This window comes from Anser brachyrhynchus (genome assembly GCF_964034855.1).
Source record: "Anser brachyrhynchus genome assembly, chromosome: Z".
In the NCBI taxonomy this organism is placed as follows: Eukaryota; Metazoa; Chordata; class Aves; order Anseriformes; family Anatidae; genus Anser; species Anser brachyrhynchus.
In genome coordinates this window covers 77,222,381-77,240,700 of record NC_137697.1, presented here as the reverse complement: position 1 = coordinate 77,240,700, position 18,320 = coordinate 77,222,381, and positions in this window count along the sequence as shown.

The following is an 18,320-nucleotide window of genomic DNA, read 5'->3' as shown; positions in this document are numbered from 1 at the left end:
CTCTAATTTAATTTGAAGGGGAGGCCAAGCTGACGATCATGGGGAGGCCGTGCTAGTGCAGACCTGAGATGGCTTTTCCCTGCCCAGTGGCTGGACTGAGATATGTTCAGGAGCCACCAGATACCATGGGGTCCTGGCTATGGGACGCAAGTTTTTATGGCATTGATATTCATTAAACAATCCTATCAGAGACTTTTTCTGCTTTACATCAGTTGACAGTGAATCACACACACACATCCAGACAAAGAAGAAAAGGGAAACAACAACAACGAAAAACATCTTTAAACAATGGAAGACAAAAAACACTATTAAACAGAGTGGTCCAATCAATGCAGAGGAGAAAGCTCAAAGCTTTTAACACTTTTTGGTGGTGTTAGACTCGTAATTAACAAAATATTATGTACTGACAACACTAAATCAGTTCTTCAACCACTGAAGACACAACTAAAGTAGAAACTTCTGCTTAGGTAGCCTTACTGTGTAACTGCTTTGGAAAAGTAGCTAGACTGCTGTTTTTCAGTGGATAGCCATAATGATGCAAATGACAGCATATTTTGGTAAGATATCAGCTCACTGGAGACCATGAACAAACTGCCAGTGGATAGGTATTAAATGATACTAGTGAAATGACTGAAATTCTGCTTGAATTAAACTTGATAAACTAAATTGAACACAGCACTAAAAATCCTTGATGAAATTGACCTAATGCAAATTTAGCATCTTCAGGAATACATTCCATTACATCTAGATTTACTATAAACATAAAGACAAACACACACACACACAAGTTTCTGAACTAGAGAGGTAGAGAGGTTAGGACAAATTGTCAGTTTTAACCTAGCTATCTAGGGTCAGAGTAAAATACTATATTCTACCAAACTTGTGATATGTCAGTTAAAATCAGCTAAAAATTAGATGTGATATGTAAAGTTTAGATCTTAACACTGAATATATATATATATATATATATATATATACTTTTTTTTTTTCTTTCCAAAATTCAGGACACTTACGTACAGACCTCATCTCTCTATGTCTAAGGAACTGTCTACATTAGAGATCTCTGAATGTCTACTCACTGACATCAACTTAAATCAGCTGACATTAGTTGAAGAACAATCTAAACCTGATGTGAATGAACTTAAATTTAGGTATGTGAAAGTGAAGCATAATGGTAGCTTACTCCAATCTAATAAATGAAATACTTACAAAGATTGTTGAAATTAAAAATACCTGTATAGGAATGCTCCACTCTTATACTTGAATTATTTTATAGTTTGGAACAAGTAGACATAGTAGCTTCTTTAGTAAATTAGTCTTTCCAGAGCATACAGGACTGCATACAGCATTTCTGTGAACAGCAGCAGATCCAAGAAAAAACAAACAAACAAAGAAACAAACAAAAAAATAGAACCCCAACACAAACAAAACAAAACAACAAACAAACAAACCAAAACACATTATTTGCATGATTCTCAGCTCCTTTTAATACTAAGACTTCAAAGATGAGTTCAACAAAAGGTGAGAAGACTCATAAAGTGTGCAAGTCTAATTTGCTAGAGAGATACTGACAATTTCTAAAGAACTAAATAAATTGCAATTCATTTTTTTCCACTTCTATTTTGTCTCTGTGCTTTATGCATTTGTAAGACATCTATCATTACATATTTAACTGTGAAGTAGATTGAGTCAAATTCTCATTAAAATTTTATCTTAGTAACTGAAAAGGGAAATGGACACCTGTAAGCCAATTCAACAAAATATTTTAGTCATTTGTAATCTGAACCTCTGATTATATAGCAACATCTGTAGCTGATGTTTTGCAAATGCTATCTTGGAGGTACATCAAAAGCATCGCGTATTAGATCCTGGGTTTGGACTGATTCTAGGACTCCCACTCCTGTGGCCTTTGGAGGCCTTTGAGGGAGAGAGCCACCACCTTCTAATTTTACTTCTTTTTGCCTTTACTGGCAAGTCAACAGTTTCTCTGACAAACATCCGTACAAACAAGAAATGTGTTCTCCTGCTGGGTATTGTTGTGTGTTGTTGCTGTTGAACTACATGCTCAGTGGTTACCTGTCAACTCAGAGACAAGGGAATAAATAAAATAGGAGGAAAGGGGAGACTGCTAGTATCTTGTAAGGGGATAATAGCAGTATCTGTGTATTGTACAAGGCACCTCTTTTCCTTGCAGAACTACACAGTGGTGAACCTCAGAGCAGAAGGCTTCGTGCAGCCTGCATGAAAGTACAGAAGCAGTTTGCCAGGACTAAGGCAACACTGTATGAACTGAAATGATGATAAACTAACAGTTTTCCAAAGTAAATGGGAAATGAGACATCATGTCTGATATTAGTTACAGTACTGAAACTAATTGCTCATCTACCAAAGAGGCTCAACTTCTGTCCTAGATTGCTATTGATAATTACAACCACCACACCATTATCCTTAGGGATAAAGTATGAGACATGCTCTGTCAAAGTCACTTGGATGTCCAGCTCATGGTAGTACTGCTAAGGACTCATGGAAATTGAAGGGTCATAGAACAGATACGTATTGCCCTTACTTTGTATGGCATCATGATGAGTTACTTTGGCAGACAGAAGAGAGAGTCAGGTAGAAACAAAATGAATACATTCAAAATATTCAGCATCAATAAGATCTTTTGCTTTAGACCTGTCCACAAACTTGCCAGAGATGGTACTTAAGACGTTTATATTCCAGAAAACTTAGGTGGTTTTAAAGCTCTTGACTAGGTGTTTTCTACTTCAGTCCTTTTTCATAGCTCCCTATTTTCTCCATGGAACACTTCTAATTCACAACAGAATCAAACTTTTCTTGTTTGATCTAAAATGCAGGAGATTCCTCTTTTCCTATTCCTCACTGGGTGAGAGAACCAGGAACCTCTTGCTCATTAAGATAAGTGTTATCTTTAATTTCAATCTGTGTGACTGCATCTATCAAAATATCGTTATCAATAATGGCTCTGTCTCTTCCTGAGTGGACAGTAACATTTGTTTCTACAAGGGAGAATTTGAGTGGGCTCCATTTTGTTGTATGTTAAATGGCAAATTTTTTGAAGACTAGAGACAGCAAGGGGAGGAATGGGATTTAATATCAGTTTGAAGAGAAAACAGTAACAGAAAAATGTAGCAACTACTCATTTGAGCACCTGGCTAAATGCAGCAGGTCAATTTGCTGGTGGGGTGAGGTATTAGAGTTAGGTCTGTGTGCATAACTGGCCATATCCATTCCCTAAGTGGGAAGGCATTCACTGTTCTTGATGACAGCTGTTGTGGGGTGATGTGAGACCTACAGAAGGGATGATAAGGAGTGAATTGATGGTACCTCTACATCGAAAGGCCTGCCAAAGGCTAGTGCAATTTTGACTTCAGTCCAGTTTAGATTCTCTTCTGTTTTATTAATTTTTAAATGAGGAGCAGACGTTGAATTTTCCACAAAAGTAGTGTCTATAGGGTAGATGAGTGGAATTATTGTAGATAATCTTCTGTATTTTGTTACTAAATATACATACTAGTCTATATTAACTGCTAGCTGCAATACTGTACCTAGAATCTAATATTAACTTCTGTTTAATGTTCAAAGTTCTCCATCTGAGGATTCTGCAGAAGCAAAGCTCACACAAACTGGTGCCCAATTAGTGTAGTAATTCCCATATTTCCAAAATTAAGTATAAAGGTTGAAGTAATTAGTAGTTATTTCCTGTATTAGGCACAGTAGAAATTAAGTCTTTCATAACACCACGATTCCTAAGTGACTGAGGATTACCTTTTATGTAACATTTCCTCCCAGGTTTGACTATACTACTGAAACTGCGTGATTCAGTCAAGACAGCACTTAGAGTCTCTACATCCCAGAGATCTGATTACAGTTACAAGATCTTTATGATGCCCTTGTTTAGCTGCTCTAACAGGTTGTACAGCTGGTCATTTAGTTCTTGCTCACTACACAATATTTCTGAAAGAGATAGTACCTGAGATGTGAAGTTACTGAAGGTAGGGGGCCCACTCCACAGCTTAACTCATATGGAAGCAACTCTGGTTAGAGTTATTTCCCTTTCTGCATATTTCTCTATCTACATGTTATGACCCTTTCAATTTATTTTTGTGTATATTTAGTAGATGAGCAGGTATTCTGATCATGTTTAAATAGTATGTTTTTTCTTGGCATTTTCTCTTCACAGCAGAATTGTGCCAACTTCAGTATTACCATCTGGCTCCTTTTCACCCTCAGCTATTGGTCAAGACCTTTCCCAATGAGCTATTATCTACTTATTCTAGCCATCCTAAGATAACTCAGAAGATCAGTAGAATATAATATCCTAAAACTTTGTATTTATTTTTGAGGTACTGCATGTTGCCAGCACACTTCTATCATGTCACATTGTGTTACACAGACTTACAGTGAAAAGAAATTTAACGGGAAGTGACATGGTGTAAGTGATGCACTGACATGTACAATTTAAAGACTATACTCTTATTGGAAGCAGACACCTGCAATTAATTCAGATATTGGGAATTCAAAATGAAACTGATGATTAAAGACAGAAGGGACTTAAGATGCATATTAAGCTCATGAACTGGTGATTTTCTCTGTTTATCCAGCAGAACAGCACAGTTACAGTTGCTAAATTTGTTCTGAGAACTGATTTGGTGAGTATCATTAGTGCTGCTTTGATAAGATATTATCAGTAAATGAAATACACAAAAATTCAAGTTTCTTCAGTTCCTGTCCTATCCATAAATGCAGAGTTTGATTTGAAAGCATTTTAAAAAGGAAGATATCTTTGTTTCCTGTTCTCTTAATATATTTGACTAAATCAGTATGTGAACTGGTGGTTCATTTCATCTGGGAAGCTTTGGTTACTTTCTATGGTGCTACATTGGTGGGTTTACTGGATGTCAAGCAGTCTGTGCAGAGATCCTACTTGACAGAAGTGACCACAAGTAATAACTTTGTATGAGAAATTTTGCAAACATACGATGTAATATCTTATAAATAGAGACCTGTTGAAAGACAGTTTTCATGTAACAAAACACAGTGGCCTTGAAATGTGCCTACCTATCCTTTTTTTTTTTTTTTTTTAAATTTATTTATTTATTTATAGTTGCATATCTGTAAACTGAAATTCAGCATTTTGATAATCTATGATACTGGCAAAATACTGCTTTGTTTAGCTAGGCCATAGTATGAAAGACCTAAATGAGCCAACAGCTTGAGCCCTTCATGCTAATAGTAATGAACATTGTGATTGTAACATTGAAGAAACATGTGTGCCTTTAGGTATTGAAATAATCCAAGATGTGAAGAATGTAGACATCTATGCATCTGCTTATGTAAAAAGACATTTAAGAAAGCTAAAGCTACTGGAACTACTTTGAAATATACACAATGTTAAAAGTATATAAAAGAACAACAGCAACAGAAATCATCCTACTCTTACATCAGTAGTTTCTACTGTAAATTTATACATATTAACTTTATTGACATTTCAGCACTGATTAAATGCTAGCCTGTATTTATTTGCAGCTTGTCTGTTATTTCTCCCTGGGCTACAGACACTTATCAAAAAGACATTCCTTGCAGACACCTAAATTAGTAAAGCAGAGTTTAGGATCTTAGTTCAAAAATAATTATCATGTGAATGTTACTGTTTAGGGTTTTAAAAAAAAGTTTTATCTGTTTTCTTTAAATGTAAGATCTTCTTTTCATGGGACTATGAGAGATGACAGAAAAAACATAAAAAAGTAGAACTTTGAGTATGCGAGGGAAATGAAAGATCAATCTTGCACTGAGTCCTAACATCTATCAAGAACATCCAGCAATTACATTGTAGTGTAGGCACACAGTGTTCAGGTGGACTAGACTGCAAATCCGTGTAATCGTACAGCAAAGTGGAAGTAGCATTTCCAGGACCCACCCTTCTGGGCTCAGGCAGTCCTTACTGTCCACACTGCTGGAAGATTCACTTCCCTGGCATTTGAAAAAAATATTTGTATTTCTAACAAAGTTTTTAGGTGCAGGCAACGTGTCTGATGCTCCCCAAATTTCTGATTATTCACTTTTACACATCCTGTCATTTCTGGGACTGTTTGATTAGGCAAACATTCCTCCTTTTTTTTTTTTTTTTTCCCCTTTCCTGGCTAGACTTCTTCTATCAGCCAATGACAAGGGTTTAAATTGTGAGGCTGGCCAACCTAGTACAACATACTTGCTTCATTCTCCCTGAAGAGTTTGGCAGTCCTGAAAGACATGCTCAGTGTAAACGAACAACTGAGAATGTAATTAAGAGCCATGTTAAACTATAAAAAAGGGGTGGTAACCACAGTATGCTTTCATTAATTAAAGCACTTTCTAATATCAGCCAATTACATCAACCTCCTCTGGCCCTTATATTTCTTAGTCTTTGTGTAACCGGTCCCTTTATCTCTAATGGGATCTTTATAATGCTGACCATGTGGCTTTAGAACAACACCAAAATGTTAATCTAATCCCCAATGTTGCCCAAAGGCATTACATGGGCCCTGACATGGATCCAAGATTGGTAGCACCCTAATTCAAATAAAAGCAAGAATTAGGGCTGATCAGGTGTCTCAGTGACAACAGTACAATGAGCTATGGGGGAAGGTGGGGGCAGGTTGGGGAGGGGGAGATGGCAGCGACAAACGATCAGGCACATTTCAAAAGTAATTGGTCTCCAGGGAGGGAACGGGTTGCTTCCTAGACCACTTCTACAGAGCCCTTTGCACCTTGCCAGCTGGAGGGAAAGTGCAGCCACTTCCAGAGAATAGAAGCGGGGCTAATAGAGATGTATGTATGTGTGAAAACAGCCTGAAACTGAAGGGGTAGGTTAAAATGGCAATTCGTTTCACTTTTTATTTTTTATTTTTTTTTTTTTTTAAATTCAATTTTGTCATTATGCTGATTTTCTAAATAGTTAGGTTGAATATGGAAAGTTAGGATTCCTGAAACCATCAGCTTAAAATCATGGAGCTGCAGTTCAAGCTCTCTCTTGCTGCCTATGTGACATGAACTGAAACAACCTAAAAGGTAATTCTTTCTCCATATTTATGTGCTTTTTCATCCTATCACATTCAGTTTCATGATGCACTTCCATTATGCTGATCCTGAGTGCACCATGCTTTGCATGGAGGGGAAGGGCACAAAGGGCTGGTGCTCACTCTGTACCCAAGGTCACTGGATGCCTTCTCCAAGGAGAACATCTTCTCACAGGCTCACCCCAGTAGGTTACAAGCATATTCCTAAAAAAAATTAAAAATCCCTCTACTGCAGTTCTAAATGGAGCAGCTAAACAGAGAGAGGAGTAACAATAAGAACAATAAGCTGGGTAAACCAGGAGGTATTTCAGCTCCTTGTGGCTGTTAGTAGCTCCCCAGGATTTCTCTGTATCATACTTGCACTGTCTTCTTGCTCTGCCAAGTCAGGTACCAGCAAGCCTAACTTTAGCCTGTAACAGCTATTCAGGCATGACTAAGCCTTTCCAGTGCAACTAAAACACGGCATTTAGTCAGAGCAATTTAACACTCCCTTTCAAGACCAGTCTTTGTGTTGCTGTGTCCTGGGTAGCTTGTCCTATCTGATCTTTTCTTTTAGGCATTAGGGCAGAAAATTTCATGTCCTGTTGGGAAGCTGATCATCAAGATTTGCCTCCAGAAGGCTGTAAGAGGACCCCAATTTTTTATTGTGTTCTTCTGTCTCTTTTTCATTGCTCTGCCAGTGACAGAAATATGCAATAGATGAATAAACCTTCTTTTTTGTTTGTTTTTGTTTGTTTGTTTGTTTTGATTGTTTTTTTGTTTTCATCTGCTCTAGAGGCATGGAAAGATCATAAAGAGTATTAGAAGATATTGCTCCCAGACACGCTAGATCAAATTTTGCAAAATCATTTTTGAATGAGTAAGAGAAATACAGAAAGAGGAAAACTATGGCTTTTGTGTGTTCTCATGTTCTCGTGTCATGATCTCATGACCCACCCTCTGCAAAAAAAAGCTACCTGCCATCAGGACAACAAGCTTTGTGCCTGTGGACTCTGTCCTACTCTGTCCAACTTGTTCAAGCCTCAGAATCTGTTTTACTGAGTATTCTGCTATAGCCCTTTTTTGAATCCTGATAATAATGCAAGTTAAATGCAGTCTCATTGTCACTCTCTGACATTGGCAGAAACAATGGAAACAGAGAGTATTTGGATGATATGAGCAAGTCTGTGGTGAGAGAGCATCCCAGTTCTAGGTCCTACAGCAAGTAGTTGATGGGTACCCCTTGATGCAAAGCAGAATCTGAGGCTACCAAGTTGTCACTTTATTCCAGTCTTTTTCAGAAGATGACATCCAAAATGGAGGCACACCAGAGAATCATCTACATCCTCACCTCACAAAGAACTGTCACCCTGCTCATGGAGAGATTAAGTGGAATATCATCATACACATGCTGCAGTTTTGCTTTTGTCCTCTTTTGAATACATTTGCTTGTTAGTAGAAATATATTCTTTTAATTCCAGGGAGTGTAACAACTCTGATTATATTTTTAACTGCTTTACAGATCATACAGCAAACCTATAATGCATGTTCTCAAAAAGACAACTAATTTTCATTTTCAATCAGCTTCTCCACAAGATTTTTCACATAGCTTCCCTTCACACCACTAATTTCATTTTAGAACTGCCATCATATCACACGTCCCTTTGCCTGCTGTGCTAACATGTTTTCACATGCTTATTCTTTATTACCACAAGAGAGGCAAAACTCCTAATAGCACTCACCTCCACACTTCACAAAAGTTCTAGGGCAGGACACTGGCACCACCAAATCAATAAAATCAGGCAGAGAAAGTATTTAAGGATAAATTAGGAGAAGAGAGGAAAATATAAACTAGATAAGAGTAAGTAAATGCTCTAGTCTAAACAGACTTGAGGTGACTTCAACAGCACTTAGTTATCACAGAGTGGAACATGGCACTGGATTTCATCATGTATGTTTTGAAGCTTGGAGACGGGAATTTTTCAGTTCACATTATTGTCCAGGCAATATTCCTTTGTTATAGTCCAGTGAGGTTTTAATATGAGCTTGTCAAAATACCTGCACTATGTGCAGCTGTTCAAATTCTGGACCGAGTACATGTTGCAATGGTTGAAGTTACATGGTGGTTTCCCCAGCTTGCCTGTAGAGCAAAGAGGGCTGGCGGAGGGGAATGGCACCCAGGCAGCTTCTGCCTACACATGTACCCTGCCATGGCTAATGGTGATGAGGAGACTCTGTCCTCCCAGCTTCACACAGCAGCTGGGGCTTTTGTGCTTCAAGGGAATCAGGTGTGAAGGTGGTGACCTCATAAGGAATCTCCTTTTGCTTAGCGGAGACATCAGAGGTAGCTTTCACAAGTACCTCCGTGTGGGCTGCCCATTGGCTTGTGCCATCTGAGAGCTGAGGCAGCAAAGGGAGCACATGCAGATCAAAGATCTGTCATGCAGAAAGAAGCTGGTCAGTGTGCCCATGGTGAGGTTCCTGAGCCAGGTGCTCCTGCTCCTGCCCCGAGAGCATCGCCTTTCCTGCTCTGCATGCACAGGTCCCAGTCTGTCCCTCTAACAAGCTGCTATTTGGCAGAGGCTGTCCACTCCAATTATTACTATGCCAGGAGCAATGACATCTCTTCTGATGGCCACACTCCTTGCTGAAATACTCGGCTTGATCCTTTGTATCCATGTGGCTCAGAGTAATTGAAAACAGAACACAACACTGGGTCGCTAGAGTAAAATAAGGGTAGTAAATATATTGATGTGTCACATAGTGGGGACAGAAAGGTGAACAGAGCTGATCAACTGTTTCTGCAGGAACATCAAAATCAGCTGGAGTGGAGGCCCTCTTCTGCTCTTTGCCTTGACTTTAAGTCTGAAAAATCTCTTGTGCCTAACCACTTCTCTCAGCTGAAAGAAAATTAATCCAGAAGAGAAGTGGGAATGAGCAGAAATTTTCCTCAAGTTCTGTTGTTAATTAAAAAAACAATTACTGAGGATTTCTAATTACTTTACAAGTACACTATAGCCTGTACCTGCTCCTCAGCAAATTAGAGAGATAATACTTGAAATGTCTTATTAAACAAAATTGCTCTTCCTCCAGATTCATTCACACTTCTGCTTAATAGCCCTTTTGAGCAACAACTCTGTGAAACATTTATTTCCATTAAGATATCTTACTGCTATTAATACTGCACAATAGTTTTTTTTTTTTTTTTTTTTTTTTTCCTGTTCAAAATGCAATAAGGTGACAAGAGAGAGCTAAGGGACAGTGTTGGAAAGACCTTCAAATATGTCTGTTATAACAGATGGCCCAAGAAAAACGGCTACGTAACAAGTTAAGCACTAGGGTAGGAAGGTGATAATCACTTCAGAAATTCTATAGACAGGCTTGAGAGACAAATACCAAACACCATGGATACAGAGAGGGGGCAATTGGATAAAACTCTCAACACAGCCCTTGAGAGGAAGTTGATAAAGTGAGTCCGATTGGTGCTATTCTGAACAGAAAATCACCAGGGTATTATCAAGGTAGCAAAAGAGCAAAGAAGGATTAGTGATTTGGGGGTGAAAAATAAAAAAATGTCACAGTTTCACCTCTGAATGTTCTGAATACTGCATTTAACTGCAAGCAACCAATAGCTGTGACCCTATTAGAGGAATTTAGCAACAGATATCAAAAAAAAAAAAAAGGAAAAAAAAAGAGGAATTAACAATAATGACAGTGATAAGCAAGTAGCTCAGAAAAAATAAACATATATTTGGTAACAGAGCTAAAATATTTAAAAGAAATGAACAGAGAACATCACCATGTGTTACAAAGAACTGCGTCATGACCTTAAGAAATCATATTTCTACCTAGACATACTTTAAAAGAAAAAAATAAAAAATAAATAAAGGAGACAGAGAGAGAAAAGAAAAAGAAAAAAGCTTCCCAACAAAGATGTTTTAGAGTTTGGAATGGTTTTCAAAGAGAAGCAATAGAGTCCCATTGATTTAGGTACTGGACTTTAGCTAAAGGGCAAAGCAATAGCTAGTAAAGCATATAGGCCACCTTGCTCAGGACTTCTAATGATCGTATATTCTTTCCCAAATGTCAATGGTGTAATTCTTTGTTTCACAGCCTGAAATCCTTGGACTTCTCTCAATTATAATGAAAGCAACTGAAGTGAAATAGAAAATAAGTAAGAAAATTTCACAATGGTATGTTGGGGGGTTATCATCTTCAACTCGGTACAGTGCATATTACAAGGTCCACTTCCTTTTTCTCAGTGTCATTAATAGGTCACTTCTTGAAATACATGGATACTGACAAATCCTAATTGTTTAAGGTAATATTTTAGCTTATTCAACCCCTTCCCAGGTGCGAACATAGAAACAAGATTTTGTCTTTTGCTCAACCATGTTTGGGATTTTATATTTTCCCTTTAAAGAAAAAACAAAACAAAACAAAACAAAACACATTGAAATACAATTTTTCTAGCATCAAATCAGTTCCTATTTGGTGTACAAACCCTGAGTGAATTTTGCAGTGTATATTCAAATCTTATTTAGGTCATTATTTACTGTCAGCATCTATATATTATATCATAGATAAAGTAGGACCATGCCAAAAATATAACATCTGTTGTACAGTTTATTAGCAAATGCTGTTTAAAAACAAAACAAAACAAAACAAACAAACAAAAAAAAGCCATAAACTCACACTCCAATACTGTAGAATTATATTTTTCCTCACCTTAATTCTTAGCCACCATATCATTCAATACTGTAAAACATGTGCTATGAATACTACTTCCTCTGTATTTTAAACCCCTCTCTCTTTCTCTTTTCCTGTGTGGATTTTCACATGCTTTGGCAGGAGAAAGAGTCTTTGAAAACTGAAAGGTCAACTTGGGCTTGTAAAACACAACATATAGTTTGGTTACTCATATATGCTGTTTGCTTACGAATCTCATTTAACCTTCTGTGTTTTGCATCGCTTCATATTTACATTCAGCACATGGTAACAGTAACTCTATTTATGCAAAGTACAATAGAAGGAACTTTTTCTGAAATAACCAGTTATCTTTAGAGTTTCTTTATGATCTCCCTCTTGAGTAAGTAATAAGAACAAAATCACATATTGAATGATATTCTTAGGAACATATGTTTTAATTGGTTCCTGTGCACCATCATGTTTTCCAAGATGGCAGTACCACGAAGCAACATTAATATCTATTCAAAGCAAAGTAGATCACAGCTGGCAGGTAGATTTTATTAGAGACTTATGAGAAAGAAATAAATTAAGCCACAAGGGATAAAACTGAATAGGTTGAGGACTGACTGAACCCAGAATGTTATCTGCCCTCCTATGTCAAATTTGTCTGGCTTGCAACCTTAAGTAGGTTGTCCTTGAAAACTACAAAATAAGATACTCTGTTTTGTTGTGGAGGATCTCTCTTTGTCAAGGGAAAAATGGCACCAGGTCTCAGTTTCCTTTTTCTGTAGGGATCCCATTTCAGTGGGACACATTTTCATTCACCTTTTCGTGTTGCAAAGAAAGGGGTAAATTTTCATCTAAGTAATGTTGTCATAAATCAAAACTGATTCCATTAAATCAAGAGGACAACCTTGGTGATTTGCCATTGTTGTGGTGGTGGTGGTTGTGGTTTTGGGTTTGTTTATTTTATTGTATTTTTGATGTCAGGGATTATGTTATGATCACTGAGAACAGAACTATCCCAGACGCTGTACCGACACTGCACATATAAACCACTTTAAAGAGGATGAATTGCCAGGAAATTTGCTTTTAAAAATAGGAGGTATCATTTGCAAGCCATTCCTAACTGTCCTGGCTTTGTATGTGTGTGATGCTGACTAACAGTGACTGGCACAAAAGAAGATAAGCAACATGTTACTCGTGCATCCAAGTGATCTTTGGTTTTGGAAGTAAATAATCAGTGACCTAATTCTGATCTTCCAGTGGAAGTGTGAGTAATATATCTAATAAGCATCTTTAAAAAACAAAAAAAGTTTGCTTTTTTGTTTGTTTTTCATAAAAATGCACATACCTCAAAACTCTGTTTTTAGTTCTGTCAGCTGGTTTAATAAAAACACAGATTGTTCATAAAAGTCTTTCTCCTGTTTGCAGCCTATATAGGGACTAAACTTAGGTCATTCAGATTTAGTTTAAATCACTGCCAACCAGAAAGTATTACCACCTGATAAACAATGATCTGCGTCTCATGTTAAAAAAAAGATGGTTTATAACCTGAGACAAAACTATGCAACAAAGCTTGTGATGATATATACTGCTGAAAAGGACTGAGCACCAGTACTGTCATGACACCAGTAATGTCCTCAGAAGCCAGACGCAGGAGGGCTGTTGTGTCAGAAGAGAGCTCCATCTTTAAATTCCAGTTTGTTTTCTTACAGGAGGCATCTACACACACCTCCCTTTCTGAGGCCACAGGCCTAGCAGCTCTGAGAAGAAATTGTTGAAAATTTGGTGGTGCAACAGCTGATGATTTGAAGAAAATTACTTTTTTTTTTTTCCCTAAAAATGATTATTTTTTTAATATTTCCTTCAAATAAACTCAAACGTTTTGTTTATGTTAAATGATTTAAGAATTAAAAATAAGGTTTATAAAATCCATGTAAACCTAACAAAAATTAAACATTGTGGCCTCTGCAAGTGAAAATATGTGTTATTCTTTTTGTGTTATTCTTTTTTATTTTTGTTTTGTGAGGCAGTCCTGAGTATGCCTACCCAAGAGTAGTCTGAGATTTGATGAGTTTAAAAGTTTGATGTTGTTTCAGTTCCTATAAGCGAGTAAAAAAGCTACTTCATTACCAGAGAAACACAATGCTCTCAAAATAGACATTTGGTATTTGACACTTTTTTTTGGTTCTTTTTCACGTTTTACAAATGCAACATGAATACAAATAGAATTATAGGATGTAAATCTTTACTCTTGTTTGTTTTAATTTTGTAATAGTGACATATCAATAAACTTGTAAAACAGAAAAAGGCAGTGGTATATGGGCATCTAAAAAGAAGTATTTTTCTTAAAATATTTAAAATTTTATCCTCACGTAAAACATTGAGATTATTATAATGAAAAAAATTTTAAAACTACATCGATTTACATTTTTATTTCCTTAAATTTGAAAACATTTTGTGTGCATTTTTTTCACTGCCCTGCAAATTAAAAGCTCGTTTATCAGATTCACCTTTTAGCGTGGGTCTTCCACAATACAGATTAAGAGACAGATCTGATTTCAGTTACAAAATTTAAATTATTCCTTTCAATTGAGCGTATTTCAAGTTACCAGCATCCCTTTAACTTTCAGATCTTTGTAAGGAGAGAATTGCTTTACGCAGAATGTGACCTAATTTATTTCCTTTTATTTATTTTTTTTATTTTTTTATTTTTTTCCATGTACATTTCAGTGCAGGAAAGTTGGTAGCGTCCTAATATATTATATACTGAAATTATGACATGGTTTTATTTGTATAGTTTCAATGCAGATGCACTTTTTTCATGTTCTGCATAAACCAGTTGTCTTCAATAAGAACTGAAGTGACCTCTTTCTTTCAAAAACTATTTATTACAGTTGCAAGACCTACATATTATATTTCCATATGCACTGCTGCTGGTTCCTAGAATATGCCAGCAGCAGGCTGTATTTCTTTAGCTATGACAATAGCCAATACAAAACAAACACTACTTTACATTCATTAACCAACAAATAAGCATTAATAAAACTGGATGATAAAGGATTACATAGACTGGTAGAATTATGGGAGAAGGCTTTGAAGGCTTAGATTTGTTCTTCTGAAAGTTTAGATATGAAGGTTCTGTAAAAAGCTGGAACAAGCATTTTTGAAGAGCTTGCACATGTAAAAATTTGTCCATTTTTTTTCCAGTCATCTGCCTGAACATTCAGCTTTCCACTAGCATGTCTGAGAGTTTCCTTATGTTTTCCAAATGTGAGTTGTCCTGAAAACAAATATTTCTGGACAAACTTTTCCTTTCTTGTAAATTTAAGCAAATTAGGAAGAGTATATGTAAAATTATTAAAATGAAGAATGAATTGTGGTGACTTAACCTTGGCCAGTCATTGGGTGCCTACCAAGCTGCTCTCTCACTCTCCCTCCTCAACAGGACAGAGGAAGAAAATATAGTGAAAAAAAAACAAACTTACTGTGGGTCAAGATAAAAGCAGTTTAAAGAAACAAAAACAAAGGCCGTGTGCAGAAGTCTTCCCATCAGCAGGTGATGTCCAGCCCATGGAAGCAGGGACTCAGTAGATATGGTGGTTGCTTCTGAAGACAAACAGCTTCGTAACAAGTGTTCCCACCTCGTTCTCCTTTCCCTGAGCTTGTGTTGCTGAGCACTGGGTCATACAGTTTTGAATATCCTTTTGGTCACCTGTCCTGACTGTGTCCCCTCCGCACCTCTAACCTACTGGCCTTCTTGGGGCAGGGGGTGTTGGAGAGGCAGCCTTGATGCTGGGCCAGCACTGCTCAGCGACAGCCAAAGCGTTAGTGTGATATCAACACTGTTCTGGCCATATGTGCAAAACACAGCACTGGATGGGCTGCTGTGGGGAAAGTGCATCTCGTGCCAGCCTGGCCACTTGCAGGAGATGTCCTGTGTATAAGCAAAAGCATCTGTGCCTTTCCAAGCTATGCTAGGTACTCAGCTTTTGTCTCCTGCACACCTAATACACCTTTTCTACCCAAACAGCCTTTCAGTTTCATATATCACTACAGAGAGGCCAGGCCTTTCTGGGTCAGCATGTCTCAAAAACACTAGAACCTATTTTCACGTTTAGTGTGCTTGTAACCCCAGACTGCCAGTCTGTTCCCTTCCTCTCAGTCACCTGTGAAGTTTTTCAGCTCCTTTAAAACCCAAATGCTCCCTATTAAGTATCTCTTTTCCTGAGCCAGTGATCCTCCCACTATACCATTTCCATGTGGTAGTAAGCAGCCATTGACAGAAATGTTAGGAAAGCAGCCAAAACACAAAAAATGGCCCAAGAATTCCATAAGAAGCTTTTGTTTTTTTGTTTGTTTTATTATAACACAGGCTTGCCAATAACAATTTTTTAATATAGCTTTTCTGCTGCAGTCTCATGACACATTAACAAACATCTGCTGAGGTTCCTTTTGGTCAACCTAAGCTGTATTTCATTGATGCTAAGGTAAAAATAATCATCCGGATATCAAGTCTGTTTCCTTCAAGAAATGCAACACTACTCTTTCAAGTATTTGAGTATTTCAGGGATTTTAATAGAACTAAATGAGATTTGACTGCATTTTCTCTGCAATGCTTTGTTTTATAAAACAAGTCTAACGTGTCACTGGGAGATGTGAGACCATGGCGCAGTGGGGGGACTTTACAGAAGCTCTTACATATCCCATTGACCTGCTACTATGTCACCACTACTCTGGCAAATCTCTGTAATTTGAGTCCACCAAGAAAATTTGAGTCCTCCAAGAACTCAGTGCACACTTGTGTTCTTTAAAATAATAATGCTCAGGCAATGCTTTACAATACTGTGTCCAGCTTTGGGCCCACCAGCATAAGAAAGGAATCAATAAGTTGGAGCAAGTCTACCAAAGTGAGGGCAGGTGCTGATGCACTTGCCCCAATAGGAGAGGCTGAGGGAGCCTAGATCATTCAGCTCAGAGAGGGGAGGACACTGGGGAGATCTAACAACAGCCCCTTGTTACCTACAAAGAGGTCACTGAGAAGACAAAGCCAGGCCTCTTCTAAGAGGTATATGATAGGATGACCAGAGATAGCAGGTATAAGTTGAATCAAGACAAGTTTAGACAGGATGCAAGGGAAAACTCACTGTGAGGACAGTCAAGCTGTGAAACTGTTGTCACAGAGGAGGTTTCTAGACCCCATCTTTGGCTGTTTTCCAGACCCAACAGGATAAAGCCCTGAACACCCTAGTGTGACCTCATAGCAGAACCTGTGTTGTGCAATAGGTTGGTCTAAAGACGTCTCTTCCAACTGGACTCAACCCATGAAAACCCTTACAAATACTGTAGTGAAATCAGAAAATACTGTTCACATTAGTACTCATATTTCTCTAAATTTCATCTAAGTATTTCTAAAATTGGAGTGTAAAAGTTACATATTCAGGTTCATTTTTAACATCCAAGGGTGCAAAGAATCTAAAAATAACTGTTTTTTTTTTTTTTTTTTCCTCAGCTCTAGAATAGAGATAGGAAAAAGAAATAATGAAAAATACTGAGACATTATGGCTTCAAGGAAAATTTAGATTTGAACTTATAGAAATGTTTAAGGTAAACATTTATTCTTGAGAGTGCTTCATTACTCTTAGAAATACCAGACTTGGTGAGAGTATAAAAAGTACATTTCACAGTCTTTTATCAGTGTAATCTATATCTGAATAAAAGTGCAAAAATTCTATTTTAGATTGTTTACGTTAGGTATACGCAATGTGAAAATAAACTTTTGTTATTTTAACTCTTTTATATCTAAAATTCAGTTATCTTCTATGCACTGAGAGTTAATGGTAATGTAAATTTCTACACAATAACCTTAATTTTTAAAACATAAATTAGAAGACTGTTGTTTTATTAAAGGTTTTGGTCTAACCCTTCTCCTCAGAGGAGTGATCATCATGACAGAATTAGGCTATATCTGCTACTTCTACATATCATCTAAGAATTAATGAGATTCAGGTACAAAAACCAATGGCCTCTCAGTCTCTTTTCTTGATTACTCTTGGCAACGTGGTCCTCCCTACTTTCTTGGGCACATCCTGGAGCCTGCTTAAACTCTCAGCCGGAGAGCTGTTTGCTAGATAAAAAGGAATGATAATTTTGTTCATCTGGGTCATTTTTCTTCTGGTTTGCCAGATGAAGAGGGGTTAGAGAAGCATTAGAGCTGGGGTGTGAAAGCAGCAGTGGCCTACTGTTTGATGGTGAGCCATTACATCAACTTGTTTTTGAGGGACAACCACCACCAAGCTTCTGATCAGATCTCCTGAGGGGAAAAAAATTACATTTTGCATTGTTAAGTTGTTTGGATTGGCTAGGGAAACTGTCATACTATCATATTCTTTGTAGGTAGTTTCTATTTTCTGAATTTGTGATTTTCAATACCCTCCAAGTTTGTATTTGAGCAGGTACTATCTGTGGCTAATCCTGTAACATCCTGTTAGATGTTACTACCTCCTTGCACTTTTCTGAGCTTTACATCTATGCTAGCAGCTTTCTGGTTTGACTGGGAAAGCTGGTCAG